General features: G+C 40.2%; 1 long non-coding RNA gene across 1 annotated transcript; it reads left to right on the top strand.

The window, feature by feature from the left end:
* Nucleotides 1-29: 29 nt before the first annotated feature.
* Nucleotides 30-17,318, top strand: LOC146763400 (uncharacterized). The gene is made up of 3 exons (XR_014951867.1): nucleotides 30-3,289; nucleotides 4,552-4,639; nucleotides 4,804-17,318. It is a non-coding gene; the product is annotated as an uncharacterized LOC146763400 (long non-coding RNA).
* Nucleotides 17,319-17,565: the final 247 nt, after the last annotated feature.

Genomic DNA, 17,565 nt, shown 5'->3' with positions numbered 1-17,565 from the left:
GAGGGCAGTTTTCCTAGAGAGCTGGGGCAGGGAGAAGTGAACCTGTTAAAACTCTTGTGGATAGGAGGTTGTCAAGACTCTGGAGGAAATGAAGCAATAAATCCAGCTAAAAGTCAGAAGAGGCAAGTATCAGTGGACTTATATGTCATTTCTTCATGGGCTAGACTGAAAAACTAAAGGAAAACAATTGAAATAATATGTGGATTTGACAGCAACAATTTGTATATTCTGAATATTTGAAAGGAGTAATTTTGTTATGAGAAGAAACCTTGTATCAAGAGATGAGAGTAAAACCCTATCCCAAGATTTGGGAGATTAAAACTGGATCAAATTTTGTGGTTTGGCACTGTCTTAAGTTGAATAGCTTGGGCTGGGAAAGGGGCCAGTAGAATGTCTATTGCCAGGAGAAACAAAGAGCGAGAGGTACACGATGTAGCCAGTGAACATCAACTAGTGGCCAATGACAGCTTATGCTAAGGGATGAACTGTGGACTCTTGACCTGTAAATATTCTTTTTCCTCCAGAGACCTTTCTATCTGTTCCCAGCACTTGTCATGGGCTCCCCAAGCTCAGTGAATGATCTCAAGGTCCTGTTTTAGTCAGAGACTATAGGAATTAAAAATATTCCTTAGTCGAAACTCACATGTAATTATATTTTCAGAAAGGTCAAAACCAACAGGGAGGAATTTAAAGCAAATATGGAGGACCGTTATTGCAATTTTTTTAAAATCACACTAGGCTGTGCATAAAAAGGAAGCCAAGCAGGATACAATCAAACATCTGTGCTGAATTGACAAAGAGGTTATTCAGCAGTGGGAATATGTTGCTGCTACTGGCCTGATTAGGTCTTTATTCAAATACATTCCTATTTCCTTCAGCAGAGTTGATGCTGTCATCAGAGGAAGCCCCAGTTAATAGAGCTAAAAGTCTGAGCCTTCCTAAGTGAAGCTCACCAATGCATGATGTGTTCAGGATAGGTTTACATAATCCATCTTCACGTGCAAAAAAGCCTGCTGCAGCATGGTGCTGAGGCTGACTCCTTGCTAATTCTCTCTCTGTCTCACTCTCTTTCCTCTCAGTATCAGGGCCAGATCCCATCTTTGTGGCTCATTTTCTGTTCTGTCTTTGCTGTAAAGGACTTAGTGCTGGTACAGGCTGACATCCTCCTGCACCAGCAAAACCAGCAGCCTTCATGGCTGCCCTGAGTATTAGGGCTGCAGGTGCCAAGAGCCTTGTTGCCAAGGCTGGCTCTGCTTTTTCTGTGTGCCAGTGGATAATCCTGTGTGCCAAAAGGCAGCTTTGGTTGAGAGGATGGTGTGACTGATGTTTGTCATTCTCTGCCCTTCCTGGCAGCCCCAGGCAAAGGAGATGCTCTGCCAAAAACCCCAAACCTTCAGAGCTCTCTCTGCCTGAGCCAGCCTGGGGACAGTATTATTGTGGCTACTCAGCACTCTGTTCAGGCTCACTTCAGGGAGTGCTGAGCAATAGTTTGGCACAACCAGGACACATCAATAGGGTGAAGAATACATTGCTGAGGGCACAAACATCCCTCATGCAGTTATACTTTGGACTAGACATAATGCCAAGGTTTAACCACACAACTGCTCATTCCCCCTGGGTGGGCTGGGGGAGAGAATTGGAAGAGTAGAAGTCAATGTCCCTCCTCTTTCTTCTGCTTCCCCTAGTTTATGTGCTTAGCATAGCAACATTTGGTCTGAGGTATCCCTTTGGCCAGTTGATATCAGCTGTCCCAGCTGTGGTCCCTCCCAGCTCTTTGTGCACCCCCAGCCCTGGTGCTGGTGGGGTGGTAGGAGGGTCTTGACTCTGTGTAAATTTTGCTCAGCAATTACCAAAACATTCCTGAATTATCAACACTGTTTCCAACACAAATCCAAAGCACGACCCCATACCATCTTCTGTGAAGAACATTAACTTATCCCAGCCAAAACCAGCACATGTAAGTCTGGTGTCCTGAACCAAATATCCCCAATGTCAATGTGGCCACAGCAAAGTCCTGATTCAATCTGCCAAACTTCAATCATTGCAGAGAAATCCTTTACTTTTCTCTCTGGAGCCCCTCTCTCTATATTGACTTCCAGGCAACAGAATGCAGTGAATCTCCATCTTAGCTTAAAAGTTCAGTGCCTTGAGTCTTGCCCTACTCCTTGCCCTACTCTCACTTAAAGTAGGTTCTGTCAACATTTTGGACATATCACATGAACTTTCTTTTTGCTTTGATGCTTGATCTTCTCCTTATTTCGTGCTGTCCTTATTCTTAATGGAAAAATAACAAACCAGATGAAAAATTTTCTCCCTGCCATTGAACCTTCCCTTATATTTCAAGGGTCTGTTAATAAAAACAGGGAAGCTTTCCAAGCAGCAGAAAACATAAGTTTTCAGACTTCCTTTTTTGTTGCTTATTAAGACTTCCGACAGTTTTTAATTTTATTTTTTAATATCCTTTTTCCTTCCACTGTCCAGCATCTCTCAGTTGTTTTTTATATTTAAAGCATGTGTGTCCCAAATATGACTTTGTAGCAATGCATCTTGTCCTGACCTGTGTTCTTGTTTGTTTTCTTCTTTTGCATTCAAGAATTTTCCTCCATACTTTGCCTTATTTAAGTGGCTGTGGGAAAGCAGTGCAGCTAATAAGACACATGTGATGCTTTTTCCTGTCAAAGGGTAAGCCCTGCTGTGAAACTTGAGCAGCTGGGCTGTACAGAGCTCATTAACATCACCCTTTAGAAGCAGTGTGCTGCAATTATTGAAGCAGCTGTGAGTGGAGGGGCTAAGAGGTGGCTTTGGGCTCCCTCCACAGCACCAGGGCCACGCTGGGACAGTGGGAAAGCACTGGAGAAGGAAGGATACAGCACAGCCCTCCTCTGCCACAGATTGGTACTACCTATTCTTTTCTAGGACAGTGGGCTGCTTTCCCCACATTTTTTTCTCTGCCTCCATGCCCTGGCCCCACACATTCAAGTCTCTTTACTCTCATCTTTTCTGCCTCATGATGCCTCTTGCAGCAGCAGGATTCCTGAGCAACAGCAGTCCAGTAATATTCATGGCCAAATGTCTGTTTGAAAAGCATCACTGTTCCAAGCTATATAAATAATCTGAGGATTTGCTGTAGAGCGTTGAACTCTGACCAAGACATTTGTTGCTATTATCTAGGTTTTATTTTTTACTGCTAATACAACAGGATTGTCGTGGATATGAAGTCTCATGGGCTTGCCCTTTGCCAAGAACCACAGAGACTGATGCCCTGATGATTCAAGTTTTCTTCTGCCAGGTCTGATAGTCTTCTTTTACCTTAATTTTCATTTATGTCTCTTCTGATCAACTTGCATATTCTTTTCTTAAAATGGTTCCAAATTGGGGTGGTACGAGTTAGCTGGCCTACACTGATTTATTTTGGGTAAGAATTAGCCCACTGTGAAAGTTCACAGCTGGATGGGAAAAATATGACCGACTGTCACTTTTCAGTATTAAATCACCTGATTGAGTTTGTCTTCTCAGTCTTAGAACTACAAAGCCCACGTACGTGTTTAGGTCAGGAAGCTGAACTTGTCTTTTGAAGGTTTTGGTCTTTCAGTGCTCAGGCTGGGGACTTCCCTTTGCTGACTATTCCCTCAAATATCTGATCATGGAAGCATCTGTCTTTCATTTTGCATAATGTATGTGAAGGTATGGTTTGATATTTTCTACATTTTCCCACAAGATGGCACAATTTTCTTATGAACAGTGCATGCTAAAGCATGGAATGCTTTCTGCTCTGACAGTTATACAAGGAACTGACATACTCTGCCCAGGTCAGGCTCTTTATTTTGCTCACAATTAGTTGGTTTATCCAGACTAGTTGTCTTGGAGAATTTTGCTTTCTCTCTCAACTTCTTGTTCTCCTCTCATTGTTTCTTCTCCAAGTCCTAAGAGGACCTGTGTCCCTGCCATGGCAAGGTGGGCTTCCCACAGGTTTGTGTTAGTGTCATGAAAATGTCTACAAGAAATCTCAGATGCTGTTTTTCCATTTGGAATGGGAGAAAAATAGAATATTTCATAAACTGCAGGGTCTTTGACACTGTTTTGGACAAATTATTAATCAAACTCACACACACTGAGTAGCCCTCTCACAGAAAACAGAGAACCCCACAGTAGCATCAGTATTCAAAAGCATGAGCTGCTACATCCCCCTACCCTTCTACTCACATTAACAGTTTATTCTACTTTTTCCCTCCCTTAATCTCAATAAAGAATAATTTTCCCTGGAAAAAGAGTCAATTACATCAAGTGATAAGGAATTATTTTAGGGAGAAGGAGAGAGTGAAAGAGTGACTTAATATTTCAGTACCCTACCCTGCCTATGTTGAGTCAATTTGTGCAGGAGCTGGAGGAGAAAGACCTGGGAGAAGAAGGCAGCTAGTAGCTGCTCTCCTGTTGTCTGCAAGTTGTTTTTTTTTCTTCTCAGATTGAATAACAGGCACTGAAAAGCAGGCTCAGGATTGGTGCTTTTCTTTTTTTCTTGCACACCATGAACTTGTCTCTTCTTCCTTAAAGTTTGCTGTGGATCGTTTTTGGAACAAAACACATACTGACCTGCTGCAACAAGTTTCAGTGTTAGAGACTCAGCACTGCTGTTGTCTGGGTAAGAATGTCCTGTTCCTGTGCCTCTGTCATGCCAGTACATCCCTTCTCCCAGACAGAATGGCTGTAGGACATAATCATCTATTCAGCAATATGTTCTACTTGAGCCCTTCAAATCCTATTATGTCAGAATTCACATGACTTATTTCTCATGCTCCATTACAGGCCAGACTCCTTTATCCCACCCTGAACTTCCCCTAGGTCACTGCAGCTTCATCCCAAAGCGAGTGGCAAGCCAGGAGCCTGCAGCACCATTGGCAGAGATATGCTCATTTTGAACTGACTTCAAATAAAACTCCAACTGATTTCAGCAAGACAAACATTCTAATTTGGGAACATCAACATTGTTCATTTCAGACAAAAATGTTAAAACAAAATATGTCAGCTTTCCAACACATTATTTAAAAAAATGCTAAAATACCAGCAGTTCCTCTGGAATGGAACTTGTGATTCACAGCCTGTCCATAGGCAAAGAGAACCAGTGTGTGAATGATACAAAAATGACCTTTTGAGCAAACCAAGGGAAGGAATGTTAAAGAGCTTTGCTGTTCAAGGCCTTCACTGATGAAGGACAAATCTGGAAGGCAGCATCCAAGGAACCAAGTGATTGTGCACATGGCCACATGATAAGATTATGGGGGCAGTTCAGGTTTTCATAGTCTCTGGCACTTATATGCCACCACTTTACAGCCCCCTAAATATTTGTTTGAGGTGAATGATAATGATTGAGCAGCCTAAGAATGATGCAACATCTTCCTCACCCTCCCAAGTCTGACAGTCAGGCAGGAGCCAATGGAACGGAAATTTTGTCCTTGATTGCTCCACAGAACACTCTAACCCTTACTTTTGTTAAATTGTCATCTTCTATCTCACTACTTATATTTTCTCAGGGGTTTATAGACTTTTCCTGTTAGTATTTTAGTCTTAAGTATTTGGATAACTAAAACTGAGTAATTCCACCTCTCTCTTCATTCCAGTCTTCTGTTGCAAGGCTTTAGTTACCTTTCTGCTACTACATGATCTTTCCCAGCAAGCTCTGCAGAAGAACAGTGGCTGTAGGGAGGATAAGATGCCATTTCTAAGACAAACTTTAAGAGATGTTGTTGGGGGTTGATAATTTTTCAGTCACCTTAAACAATCTTTGCTTCCTGCTCTTCCTTGTTCTCATCACTTGGGATTTAAATGTATTCAAGTCATAGAGAGATAAAAGAATGAATGTGATTGCAAGATTTTGTCTCAAGCACAAGCGAACTTCCTTCTGAGCAAGGTTGTTCTTTTCAGGGTAGGGAAGGATAAGGAGATTTTTTTTGTTGTTGTTTTATTTTAGTCAGCATCCAAATGCCTAATAAGGAACTGCACGTGATACCAACTCAGGGATCCCAAGCATAGAGTTATAGGGTTTCATCCAGCAATGTAGTTGGATGAAAGGCCATCATTTAGATTGTGACATTGGACCTGGTAATTTCCCTGCAGCTGGTGGGAGCCAAGACAAATATGTATGTCCAGATCTCCTTGCTGCCTTTAATAACAGAATGAGGAAATCTCTTTGTAAGTAGAACTTTAGAGACAAAATGCTTAAACACAAGGAAGAGGGATCAGCTCCTTGACCTCAGGCCAGTTTGCAGGGTGGAGAATTAGGTCCATGCTGAGATCTGAAAGTCACTTAATGAGGCAAATAGAAAAGCACTTAGTGAAACAACTAGACTTTGGCAAGCTGGAAAAATAAAGCAGTCCCAAGTGAAGCTCGTAGGGCATGAATGATGCATTGGCATTGTCAACTTAGTAGAGCATCCAGCATACTAAATTAAATACATTTGAGACAGAAAATGGTAAGAAACTTGATTTCAGAGAGTACAAAACATAATCTAATATGGTGACTAAATTAATGACTTTGTTTTACAACTGGGAAGACCTCGCTGGATAACCTCATTTTATCTGATTTTTCAAGAGCAGGCACCATTCACTCAGACAAATTACATGTGGGCACACTTGGGCAGGGCTGTAGCAGAAGATGAATGGATGTAGTGGATGGGTGGCCATGTGGCAACACAGAAACCCTGGGAAGAGCTCTGGTTCCACACTGTCACCTCAGAGGCAAATCCAAAGTCACTGCAGCACTGAAATATTGATCCACATTTAGAGCACTCTTGTATCATTGATAGTTGCTAGTTATAATTAATGTTATATTGACCTGGAAGGAAAATATGTTGATAAGAGGCTTCAACAACCTTTTGCAAAAGCCAGTTGTGCTCAGTTGAGCTGCCTAAAGTTGATATCACACAAAGTTTATTATTGGACCTTTGGATACTGAGTAAAACAAACCACATCCAGGTGCCATCTCAATTTTTCCAGTGTGACTCCCAACTTTGACAGGAAGAAGACTAAAACTGTGTGTAATAATAGCAGTGCCATCCCTTTTTGACATTGCTGTGAATATTAATAACTAAGAAACATTGTGTTGGGCATACAAAACAACACTTTCCGACCTGCAAAGAGAACAGATTGCCTAAAGATTGTAATACAGTAAGATAAATTTGGATCTCCACTAAAGGGCACCTCAGTAATGTAAATGGTAATGCTTCTCTCTGTGGATATTACCTTTAAAGAGTACACATTTCCAATTTCTGTGTCCCTCTATAGACTGAGGAATATGCATTAACATATAGCTTCTTATTGTTCCCATCAGATGCTCACTCTCAGAGCTGCTCTAACCAGGATTATAGTGGAACTAAATTAAATTTATGTATGTGAGAATATATTCCAGCTGGTGGTTTTTGTTTGGTTGAGTTTTTTTTCCAAGTTAACTTTCTAGAACCAAAAAGGAAGAAAATAAAAAAGGGGTTCGTGTAGCAGCAAATCCTTTGCATTGAAACATCCCTAACGTAATAATCTAGACCTCAGCCCAAATGCTAATTCAGGCTTGTACTGTCCCAGTGGTGAAACTTTAGCAATATTACAGAAACTGTGGTGAAAATCTTATGAAAGGGAGAATATCTCATGTGCTGAAAAAGGCAAAGTCACTCCAGTCTTTGAAATTATTGCTCTTTCTGCTTTTTAATATTAGAAATATCCAGGACAATGCAGCAATTTATCTCTCTCTGCTGCTGTAAGGTGGAATATGCCTGCAAATTTCTCATTTTTGAAACTCGTGTCAGTTCTATATCCAATGAACATCTTTAAGTTTCATTATTAACAATGATAAAAAAGTATATTTCTCTTTCATGATAATTTTGACCGTACAAAACTGCATGTAAAAAGAAATATGTTCTTGTATTTCCTGTAGTAGAGGAAATGTTGTTTAAATTACAGAGAAATAACAAATTTTTTGTTTGTTTTGAAATGGAATTAAAATCAGGCATCGTGATCTTGCAGAGCACTCAATAAAGCAAAGAGACCAGCTACTGCAGTTTGCCTTTGACATCCTTCTTGAAAAGTCAAGGTTTAACCTCCAGGATTTTATTTTTTTGTCCTCTGGTCCTTTGATGAGTGTTTTTATCATTTTACTTTCCTGCCAATATGGTTAAAGATTATTAATGACAATGTTATCAAGAGATAAAATGCAGTGTTTGAGTATGGGTGGGGTTTTCTTGTCTTGGTAAGGATTTTTGCTTCCGATAATTGTTTTAAATTTGATAATTGTGTATTTCCTGACTAACTTGAAAACATAATAAAAGAGCCTGAAGTGTTTTATTTTCTTTTAATTTACATGAATGTGTAGCCCTAGACACTTCTTTAAAATTAATAAGCTGGAAGAAGGACAAATAAAGTAGAAAAGGAAATAATTAAATAATCCAGAGAGATGGATAGCAAGGCATAGTGAAGGCCTTATATTATAAAGTTACATTTATTTTGGGCAGTTATGACTAACCCTGTGCTGAGTAATAGGATAGTAGGGAAAACAGGATTTCTCCTGGCTCTGTAGTGTTGACAGGCAGCACTTGCATTTCTTGGAGTTGTATAACTTGGAACTGAAAGTCAGAATTTTCAAGGATATTCTTAGAACTGAGCACTTAGTCCCAAGGGAAGTTTCTGGCTCCTCATTGCTTATTCCTTGTGCCAAATCAGAGATTTTAATCTCTATTCTAATTACAATATATCCTTGATTTAATCAGCAATCATATGAATTATACAAGGGCAATAACAATCTTGAAGATGTTCAGTATTTTGGTCTTGATCTGGCAAAAGAATTAAGTGGAGTGTTATCTTCAGCATGGATGCAGTTTCCATGAAAAAACCTGCTGGTCCTGCACACAAGAAATTTGCTCTTTTGGAGTGAGCAGCAGCTTCCAGAGAAGGAAAAACAAGAGGAAGAGAGCAAGAAGCAAGAGCAGTGCCTGGAAGCACCATGTAAAACAGCAATCACTGTGTGGGTCCAGGAATCTGGGAGACCATCTGCCACCAGGCAATGACCTGATTGCTCTCTAGTGTATCAACTGTGTATATGTATGATTTTGGAAAGCATGGATTATTTTGGCAGTTTCTGACCTGCTTCCCAGAAAGCTTTTTGCAAATGCAGACATTGAGGATTGGTGCTCCCGATGCTCTCGGGTGCTGGAGACATCCTCTGCTGAGACTAGAAACATTCCTACAGGAAAATTTGCTAGGTAGCCTACTTTTGGAAAAGCAAAAAAAGTCTGTCACGGTTTGAAATGATTTTTCTTCATTTCACATGGTTTGAAATTGTTGAAGAGCGCTGTGAAATGATTACTCAGAGCTGTCCATCTCGGCCTGACAGTGAGGTACAGCTCTGTGCTGGTGGAGCCAAACCTGTGTGCTGCCAAGGAAGTACAGCAGAGCAGCAAGCTGGGCTAGGGGCCTGCAGCAAAATAACAGTGGCAGGATCAAATGTGAGTGACCTGACCTGCTGCTACTCACAGGGACAAGGATTTCTGGCTCTGAGAGTGGTTGTGAGAATGAATTGCTTCTCTGAGGTCTCGGTGTAGATGAAGAACTTCCCATATCATGGAGCTGAGATTTTGTGGGTGTCTACTTAGGTTATTAGTCTGTTGGAAAGAGAGAAGAATAGACTAAAAAGCACTAAAGGGATTAAAGAGCAAAAGAAGACTTTTTCTATGTGTTTCTGGAGTATTTCACTGTATAACCTTTGTGCTTCTGCTTCCATAAGGAGATAGGATACAGCCTGGCTCTGTTAGTGAGCTTTAAAAAGAATTTGATTTTAATCTCTGTCCTACCAAAAAAATAGACTGATACAAAAGAAAGAGTCCACAGGACTTTGAACTGCAGCAATCATTTCTAAATCAATATAAAAAAAGATGAAACTAACAGCACAGAGAAACACAGAGAAAATTGTGAATGGGCTGGTGTAGGTATGAATTGTGCCATAGATTTCAGTAAGGCTCCTAACAAAGGTACAACAGATGAGCTGCAGACCAAGGCACAGTTACTTAAAGGCACTAGAATTGAGAACAATTAGGAGATGCAGCCCAGCATATCCAAGGCATTATGGTAATTTCACAAAATGGGCTTAATTAGAAAGGAAGGATACACAACCACAACCCTTTCTTTCTCTCTTTCTTACCTTTAGGAGGTGAAAGAGCATTGCCTTATTGCAATTGCCATTTCCAAGCCTGGTTAAGTAAACTCCCTCTAGTACAAAGGGTGAAGACCATGAAGGCCAAAGTGATATTTCACTGTTAATCACAATAACTGCTCCTTGCAGACCAATAATCAGGAGATGCCAATTCACATCTCAATCACACATTTCAGTCCAGCAATTTGTCCATCCTACTCTGCAGTAAACAAACTCAGAGTCTGCTGGGGTGAGCAAGCTGCAGAAAAATCCAGACATCTGTGTGCATGCACTGAGGTTCTGTGCTACTCTGTGCTGGAATGGTCTGGGTGGTTCACCAGGGATGAAGCCTCTGGATTTCTGCAGAATTTATCCTGCGAGTTAGATATACAATGGGAGACCTCTGCATGTCAAAAAGTTTTAAAAATTAGTTCAAAGCTCTGTTATTGTAATGCTTCTTTCATATATTTTTTTTAAATTATCACCTCAAGTTTGTAGTAGGACTCAGGATCAAACAAAATCTAGCATGTCAGAGCAGTGGGGCAGCAGAAAAGCAGGGAAAACTTTTCCTGTGGACAATGGTGGAGGGAAATCTGGAGGAAGAGTCTTGAGAGCAACTTGAAAGATTTCACTTCAAGTCCATAAATTTAAACAGAAAAATTTCCAGGTGACAGACAACCACTCCTGGTGTTAGGCATGCTGATGACTTATCATCTCCAGATGAATCCTGCCCTGCTTTCAGCTCCTGCAGAAGCAGAAGGTAATACTACATCAATTTAGTAGTGAGCCAGTTGCTGATAAACTGAGATTTCTCCATAACAAAACTTCACCATCTCTCCACAGGTCATTACTCTGCTATTGGTGGCCTTTCAGACCACATCTCTCCTCTGTCTTCTAGGTGGAACAAAATCAGAGAGACCATGAGAAACAAGGATCACAAACTTCTTTCCTGTGTGCTTGTCCTAGACCAGGGCAGAGTGAACTCATAAGCACCTTTAAATTGCTCCAAGATGAGCACAGTGGCAGCTTGTTCTTTCCAAAGTTAGCTGTGCTGAGTTGCTCTTTTTTCTCTAACAGGAAAAAAGTGTTGCTCATTGTCAGTGTTGTTCATTGTTACTGGTACAAAAGCTCATCTCAGAGCTCTGGCAGCTTTTGCAATGTTATCACAATTTTTCATGTAACTAGTATTTGGTTGCATAAGGTAGGACTACAGTAGGAGCAGTGAAGTTTTTAAAGCACAGAGTCCTCTGGTATATTGGCTCTTTTGACCTCCTTTACACAGTGTAGTCTTACCTAATGGAGTTTTCTGGATGCTCAAATATGAATATTTTATATTTTAAAAATAAAGGAAAAACATTTCATTTAGAACTGAATGTGTGGGCTGGTACCCAAGCTGAGAAATAAATCATTGTATTGCTGTTGTCATTCTCCTTAGACCCAGGAGATTTAGTGTGTAAGCTGTATTTGAAAAGTTAACAGATTTCCATATGGAAATATAAGGTAAGGTGTTTAAATATCTTTAACAAAGAACTGTATAGAAGCATTATTCACAGCATTATTGATGGAAAAATTATCATTGCCCCAGAAATAGCTCCTTGGAAAATATTTTCCCCTACTGTGGAAGCACATCTTTTATCATAATCAGCGTTTTTTTCCACCATTTTGTTGAAGAACAATCACCTTAAATTCTGAATGATCCAATTCTTGTGCCCATTTCTCTTATCAGTCTGGCATAATTACACTTGCAGAGTGATGGAAACACAGCTTATTGAGCTTATTGTCTCTGAAGTAATTGCTGTTTACCCTGGGATATAAAATTTAAATCACATCCTTTCTGACATAGACAACCTCACCCACAACAAGAGACTCTGCAATCACAAGTAAATAAGCAAATCTGATGGTTAGTCAGAGGAAGCAAGCCTCCAACTCCAGCTTTTCCTCTCATCTTCATTTCCCAAAACCATTCTAAATGCAGAAAAAGGTGTCAAGTTATCAACATGTTGAAAATAGAAGCCTTCAAAGCTCCAAGTCAAAAGAAACTCCAAGTTCAGTCAAGTGGCCTTGTGACTTCCAACCTGGCCCTACTTGGCCTGCCCATTCCCAAGACAGAGAGAGTTTGGTTTCCTAATCCTGCAGGTTTTGGGACTACACTGGGACAGTAGCATGAGTTATAAAAAAGAAGCTGTGTGCAGTAATGGGAGGATTTTTTTTTTTTTTTAATAAAATGCTTAATAGGGCCAGTGGAGTGACGGAATTATAGCTGGCACAGTTTCTTGCAAGTGTTTACTTTTACAAGCCAAGTGTTTTTATGTTAAGACAAATCGTGTCAAGCAGCATGTTCAGCCCACATACTTGTCTATTCCCTGAGGATATGAGGGCTGGCCTTGATATCCAAATGAGGTCAGAAGAAAATTTCCATCTCTACACTATCTTGCTGCTTTTAAGAAGTGCAGAAGAGAAAAAGGGACACCACAGAATTCTCCACAGCAAGTGGGGCTTGTGTGGTTTCCACCTGGGCCAGCAAAGGTCCAGTGTGCAGATCTGAAGAGCAATCTGTGTGCAGCCTCCCTGGAAGCTGAGGGACACACAGAGCGAAATCAAAGCCTGCCAGAAGGGACTCAGAGCTTTCAACAGTAACTTGAGATTGCCAAGGACATAGCTCTGGATGACACACCTAGGGTTATTTTAGCAAATGAATGTTTCCACTGCAATGTGGATGCACACAAAGATGCAGCAGCCTCAAGAAAAACAGCGTGACTCAATTACAGCATTGTGGATAAGATGGTTGTTATTGAATTTTATAGCTGCATGAGTCACAAGGTAACTATCCCACATTGCTCCTGAAACAGCTTCAACTTCAAAATCAATGAGAAACACTTTTTTCATTTCCTATTCTCATTCTAACATAATTTGTATGGTAATAGAGCACTGAGGCTTCAATCAGGAAAGCGACCATGCTGTACGAGTGCTGAACAATCCAAGGATTGTTCCATGCAATGTTTGTAACAGCTCTTCCCTGAGTACAATTTTATGGGCAGCAAAATGCTACAATTAGGACATAGAACCTATCAAATAAGACCCACGTTAGGAGAAAACAGCCTAAATGTATTTTCATCAAAAGTACAGGAAGCAATAGGCTTCTCTTAGAACTTGCCTCACAAAAAGTAAGTACCAGTGAAATGAATCTGTCGTCTGTGTGATGAAGATATCCAACACATTTTTGGGGATAATAAACAAGCACTCTTCAGTGCAAATCATATTATATTCTTATGTGCAATAACACAGGCACAGCTGAACTGAAGACTGGTTCAGACACTGAAGTATTGGCCCTTTCCAATCTCTTCTCTTGTTTTGGAAATCAGTTTAGAGACTGACTGATATTCCTGGGTTACAGGCAGGTTGCAGGCAAAGAGCTTTTCCCACTGTTGTTTGTTTGGCTGGTTTTTAACAACACCTTTTTACTTTTTCTTCCTCTTGATTCACCACCTCCAGGACTGCTTGTGTAGAGGGAGAGAAGCAGCAGCCTGAGACATCTCTTACCAAGGAAGGGCCATGTCCTGGAATTTGGGTTGGATGGTTAAATGCAGAAGGTGCTCCCCTGTGTGTGGTTTGCTATTTTTCTTTCTTTATGATAGCCAAACTGTTTTAATCTTTTCAATAGTAATGATGTGTGCAAGGAATGATATTTTTTTGTCTATTGAAGCATCTGACAATAATTTCAAGGAGAGGGTAAAGGAAATAGCTTTTTATGTTGTTCTTGATACAATTTCTATGGTAATAACACTCAGATTGCTATGTTTGACAAAGAACATACATACACACACACACACACACACACACACACACACACACACACATATATATATATATATATATATATTTATATGGCGGGAAAAACACAAGCAGGGCAGGAAAGGTGGCTAAGGAGAGTGATGCATTTAAAATGCCTGGCTTAGTCTGAGAGGGTGGGAATAGGTAAAACAGAAATTGCAGGCTTGATTGATTTCTTCCCTGGATACCTGACATGAGAAGCAGTGTTGGCTACAGCCCAGCTGATGGGACCATTTCACAGCTTGACTGTAAGCCAAAGAAGCCTGTTGGGTTTCTGTGCTCCATTTGGTTTGTTGTCACAAACAGAGAATACAGCAGCCAGCAAACACCCAGCAATGTTGACCTCCCCTCTGCAGCTGTTTTATGGCTGCATCATCAGATGGGGGATTATGGTGTAAATGTAGAGAGCTACTGGAATGATGGAATAATATTTTCACTGTTTTGTCATACAAGCATATTGGGAGGCATATGGGGGACATGTCTGTGATCTATTAATTTTTGCAATGCCTGCTGAAGTGAAGGGTGAGATTAATTTTGCTTAAGTCTAAATGCTTGCCAGGTATTCCCCCAGGACTCTTTTCATGCTTGCTGGACAGAATTTGACATTTTTAGTGAGCAGATAGTCTTGATCTCCTTAAGTGTCCCCTTGAGTTTAAATGAATTAGTCAGTGCCTTTTCCTCTCCCTTGACCTCTCAGGGTGGTTAGATAAAGAGCCCAGACATAAAGGTCTGTGCTGTAAACAACTTAAATGCGATCCCACAAAAGATGTCTGGACCTGACAGAACCATGATGGATCCATAAGCATCACTTCTGCAGTGGTAGCCTTGTCTCCCCAGGTGAAATGGTTACAAGAAGAACTTTTCAGGAAGACTTTTCCTGGATCATGGCAATAATACTTATCAAAAAAAAAAAAGTGGGAGTTTAATGGGCAATGCTTTCTAATTATTAGAGCAATGCTAATAATGCTAATACTAATGCTAATAATAATGTGCCTTGGCTTGCTACCTTCTCAGTTTGGTTTTTTTCCTGCAACAAGTCTTTATTTAGATCCTCTGTCACGATGAACTGAGAATGTCAATATTTTGTGTACAGAACTGGAGACAATTTAAAGGAGAAAAACGAACCCACTGACACTCAGAATATAGTTAAATCTCCTGATTCAGTCTGGTTTTATATATTTTGTGGACGGTGAATATGGAGAAAGCATCTGTACAGGATTAATGTACAGCTTCATGCAAAAAATATTTCTCTAGGTTACCACCTAAAGGAGATACTATTCCAGTGTCTTCATTTCCATCTTTAAAGGGATGTTTTGTTCCCATTTGATCGCAAATTTATTTCAGAGTTGTTCCAACTCTCTTTTCTGCCCTTGTCACTTCTCTAATCGCAGAGTCTTGTGGTCTTTTAGGTAGCTGCCAGACATGCAGGGCAGTAGTAATGAGATATCATCATGCTTACTTCAGAATGAATCTCTTATGAAAAAAGGTGGATGTCAGAATTACAGGTTTTATACATTTCTCTAAGTATATTTTTCAGAATGTAAGACTAATTCTGATTATAAGATTATAATATCTTCAAACTCTGTATCACAAGAGTTTTTTTTCCATCACCAGCACTTTCTTATTGCAGATCAGAAAGGCTTTATGTGGCCAGTGTGTCACACATTAGTGTACACTGCTCTTCTGGATTCATCACATCACACACAACAGGGCCAAGTCCTGTATTATTATTTAATTTGCAAAAAATACACATTCTATTTAGGGTTGAAAAAATTTGCCTGACAAAATGAAGTCCCATAATTTTCAGAATGTAATTTCGTTCTGTTTCCATCTGCAAGTTTTTTTCACCTTTCCCTTAAGTGAAAGATCTGCACAGGTGTAACAACCACTTTATTTCTGTTTAAGCATTTTGATTGCTGGGTTTTGTCCACGTCACAAATAGTGTCAATGGGGTCACCTGTGTTTGATCATTAGAGGGAATGCATGTCCTTATCTGCATCCCACACTTGACTAGAAGTGTAGGCCTCCTCATCAGGATGGAAGTGATTAATTCAGTAAGAGCATCCTTTTCTTGATGTCAAGGAAAGAAAGGTCAGTGCCAGCAATTGCTGATTAAGTTTAGCAAAGTGAAGAAAGAAGATTAGCAGGATTGAGCTTTGTCACCTCTTGCTTTTTTGGTTCAAGTCTTCAGTGAATGAAAAATCATCTGTGCCTGATTAGAATTCATGTCTGTCAGAACATATTTCAAAGAGACAGTAAGTTCTACATGGCTCAGGCTGAGGTAAGTCTGGAAAATTCACCTCACTTTACAGACAGTTCAGCAAAGACAAATGAACATTGATGAGACTGGAAGATTATTGGTTCCAAGGAAGTCAACGAGAAACTTTTCCTGGAGTTTAACTGCAGCCAAGGAATCTTAAGGATGCTATGGATTTTGACTGCCACTTCTCTACCTTCCATGAATAGCATATGAAAGTGGTACAGAGAAAGCCCTCTTTAACAATAGCTAGAAGTTCAGGCTTCTTTTTATTTAATTTGATTTTGCCATTACCAGGAAGGTAAGCCCTGGATATTTCATTCAGGAAATAGCCACACATTTTTTGAGGAGTGTGAAAAGTGAACTAGACCCCTTAAAGAAATAAAGCTTATAAAGGAGGAAGAGGGGGAAATATCAGCAATATTAAGCCTGCAAAAGTCAAGCTCATTTCTCATGATCAGTTGTATAAGAGTAAATTTTGGCATGATATTTTTCGGGCAAATATGGTATACAGGACGAGTGGGCATGGAAGCCAGCCTATCTAAGATAACCTGCCTGATACTCAAGGGATTTATTAGCAAATTGCACAGCATGAGAGACTGTTGCTGTCATGACATTGTACCTTACTTTTGTTGGGTATTGACTGATTGCAGTGTCAGTTCATTGCCCCTAAAGAACAGAGAAATTGGAAAAGAGAAACAGCATTCTTCTTTTCTTGAAAGAGATCTCATTTTCTGTCTGTAGGTTCTATAAGTGTGAACAAATGTGAGAAAAAAGAGAAAATTGAAAAGGGTGAGACAACATCTTAAAGTTCCATGTGTAACTTGTTAGTTATTTGTACAGTTTTACTTACAGCAGTTGTAAAGTGCCGAGAACAAATCCCAGAGGATAAATTCCAAAGTATTCCTTATGAAATTCTTAAACTGACTTAGAAGGGCTGCAACATCTCACAAGCCCTACATGTGAGAGTGAATTCTATGTATGAAAAGTTAAATGGGAAATATTTCAGTGCCCTGAGACAGTCACTTCTTCCAAGCAAGTCTAAAGCTCTGGTGACACCATGGTGGCTACTCTAATGTAGCCACCACACCTCTCATCTTAGAGGAGCTGCTGATGTGACTCTCTTCCACTGGACAGGAAAAAGGGCAGAAGCAGAAGTGGTGAAGGAAGGAAAGATATTGAGTGCTACTCCCATTCATGAAGTGCTGGTTCCCATAAATCATCTGGAAGGTTTGTGCCAGGACTACTGTTAGTGATGTCATGATTTTAGCCTGGAGCATTTCCCTGTGCTCCTGGGAAGCTGCAAACA

The sequence above is a fragment of the Lonchura striata genome, chromosome 1A (genome assembly GCF_050655825.1).
Source record: "Lonchura striata isolate lonStrDom1 chromosome 1A, ASM5065582v1, whole genome shotgun sequence".
Classification (NCBI taxonomy): Eukaryota; Metazoa; Chordata; class Aves; order Passeriformes; family Estrildidae; genus Lonchura; species Lonchura striata.
Note: the sequence above shows the minus strand (reverse complement) of the source record. Positions and strands in the feature narration are given on the sequence as shown.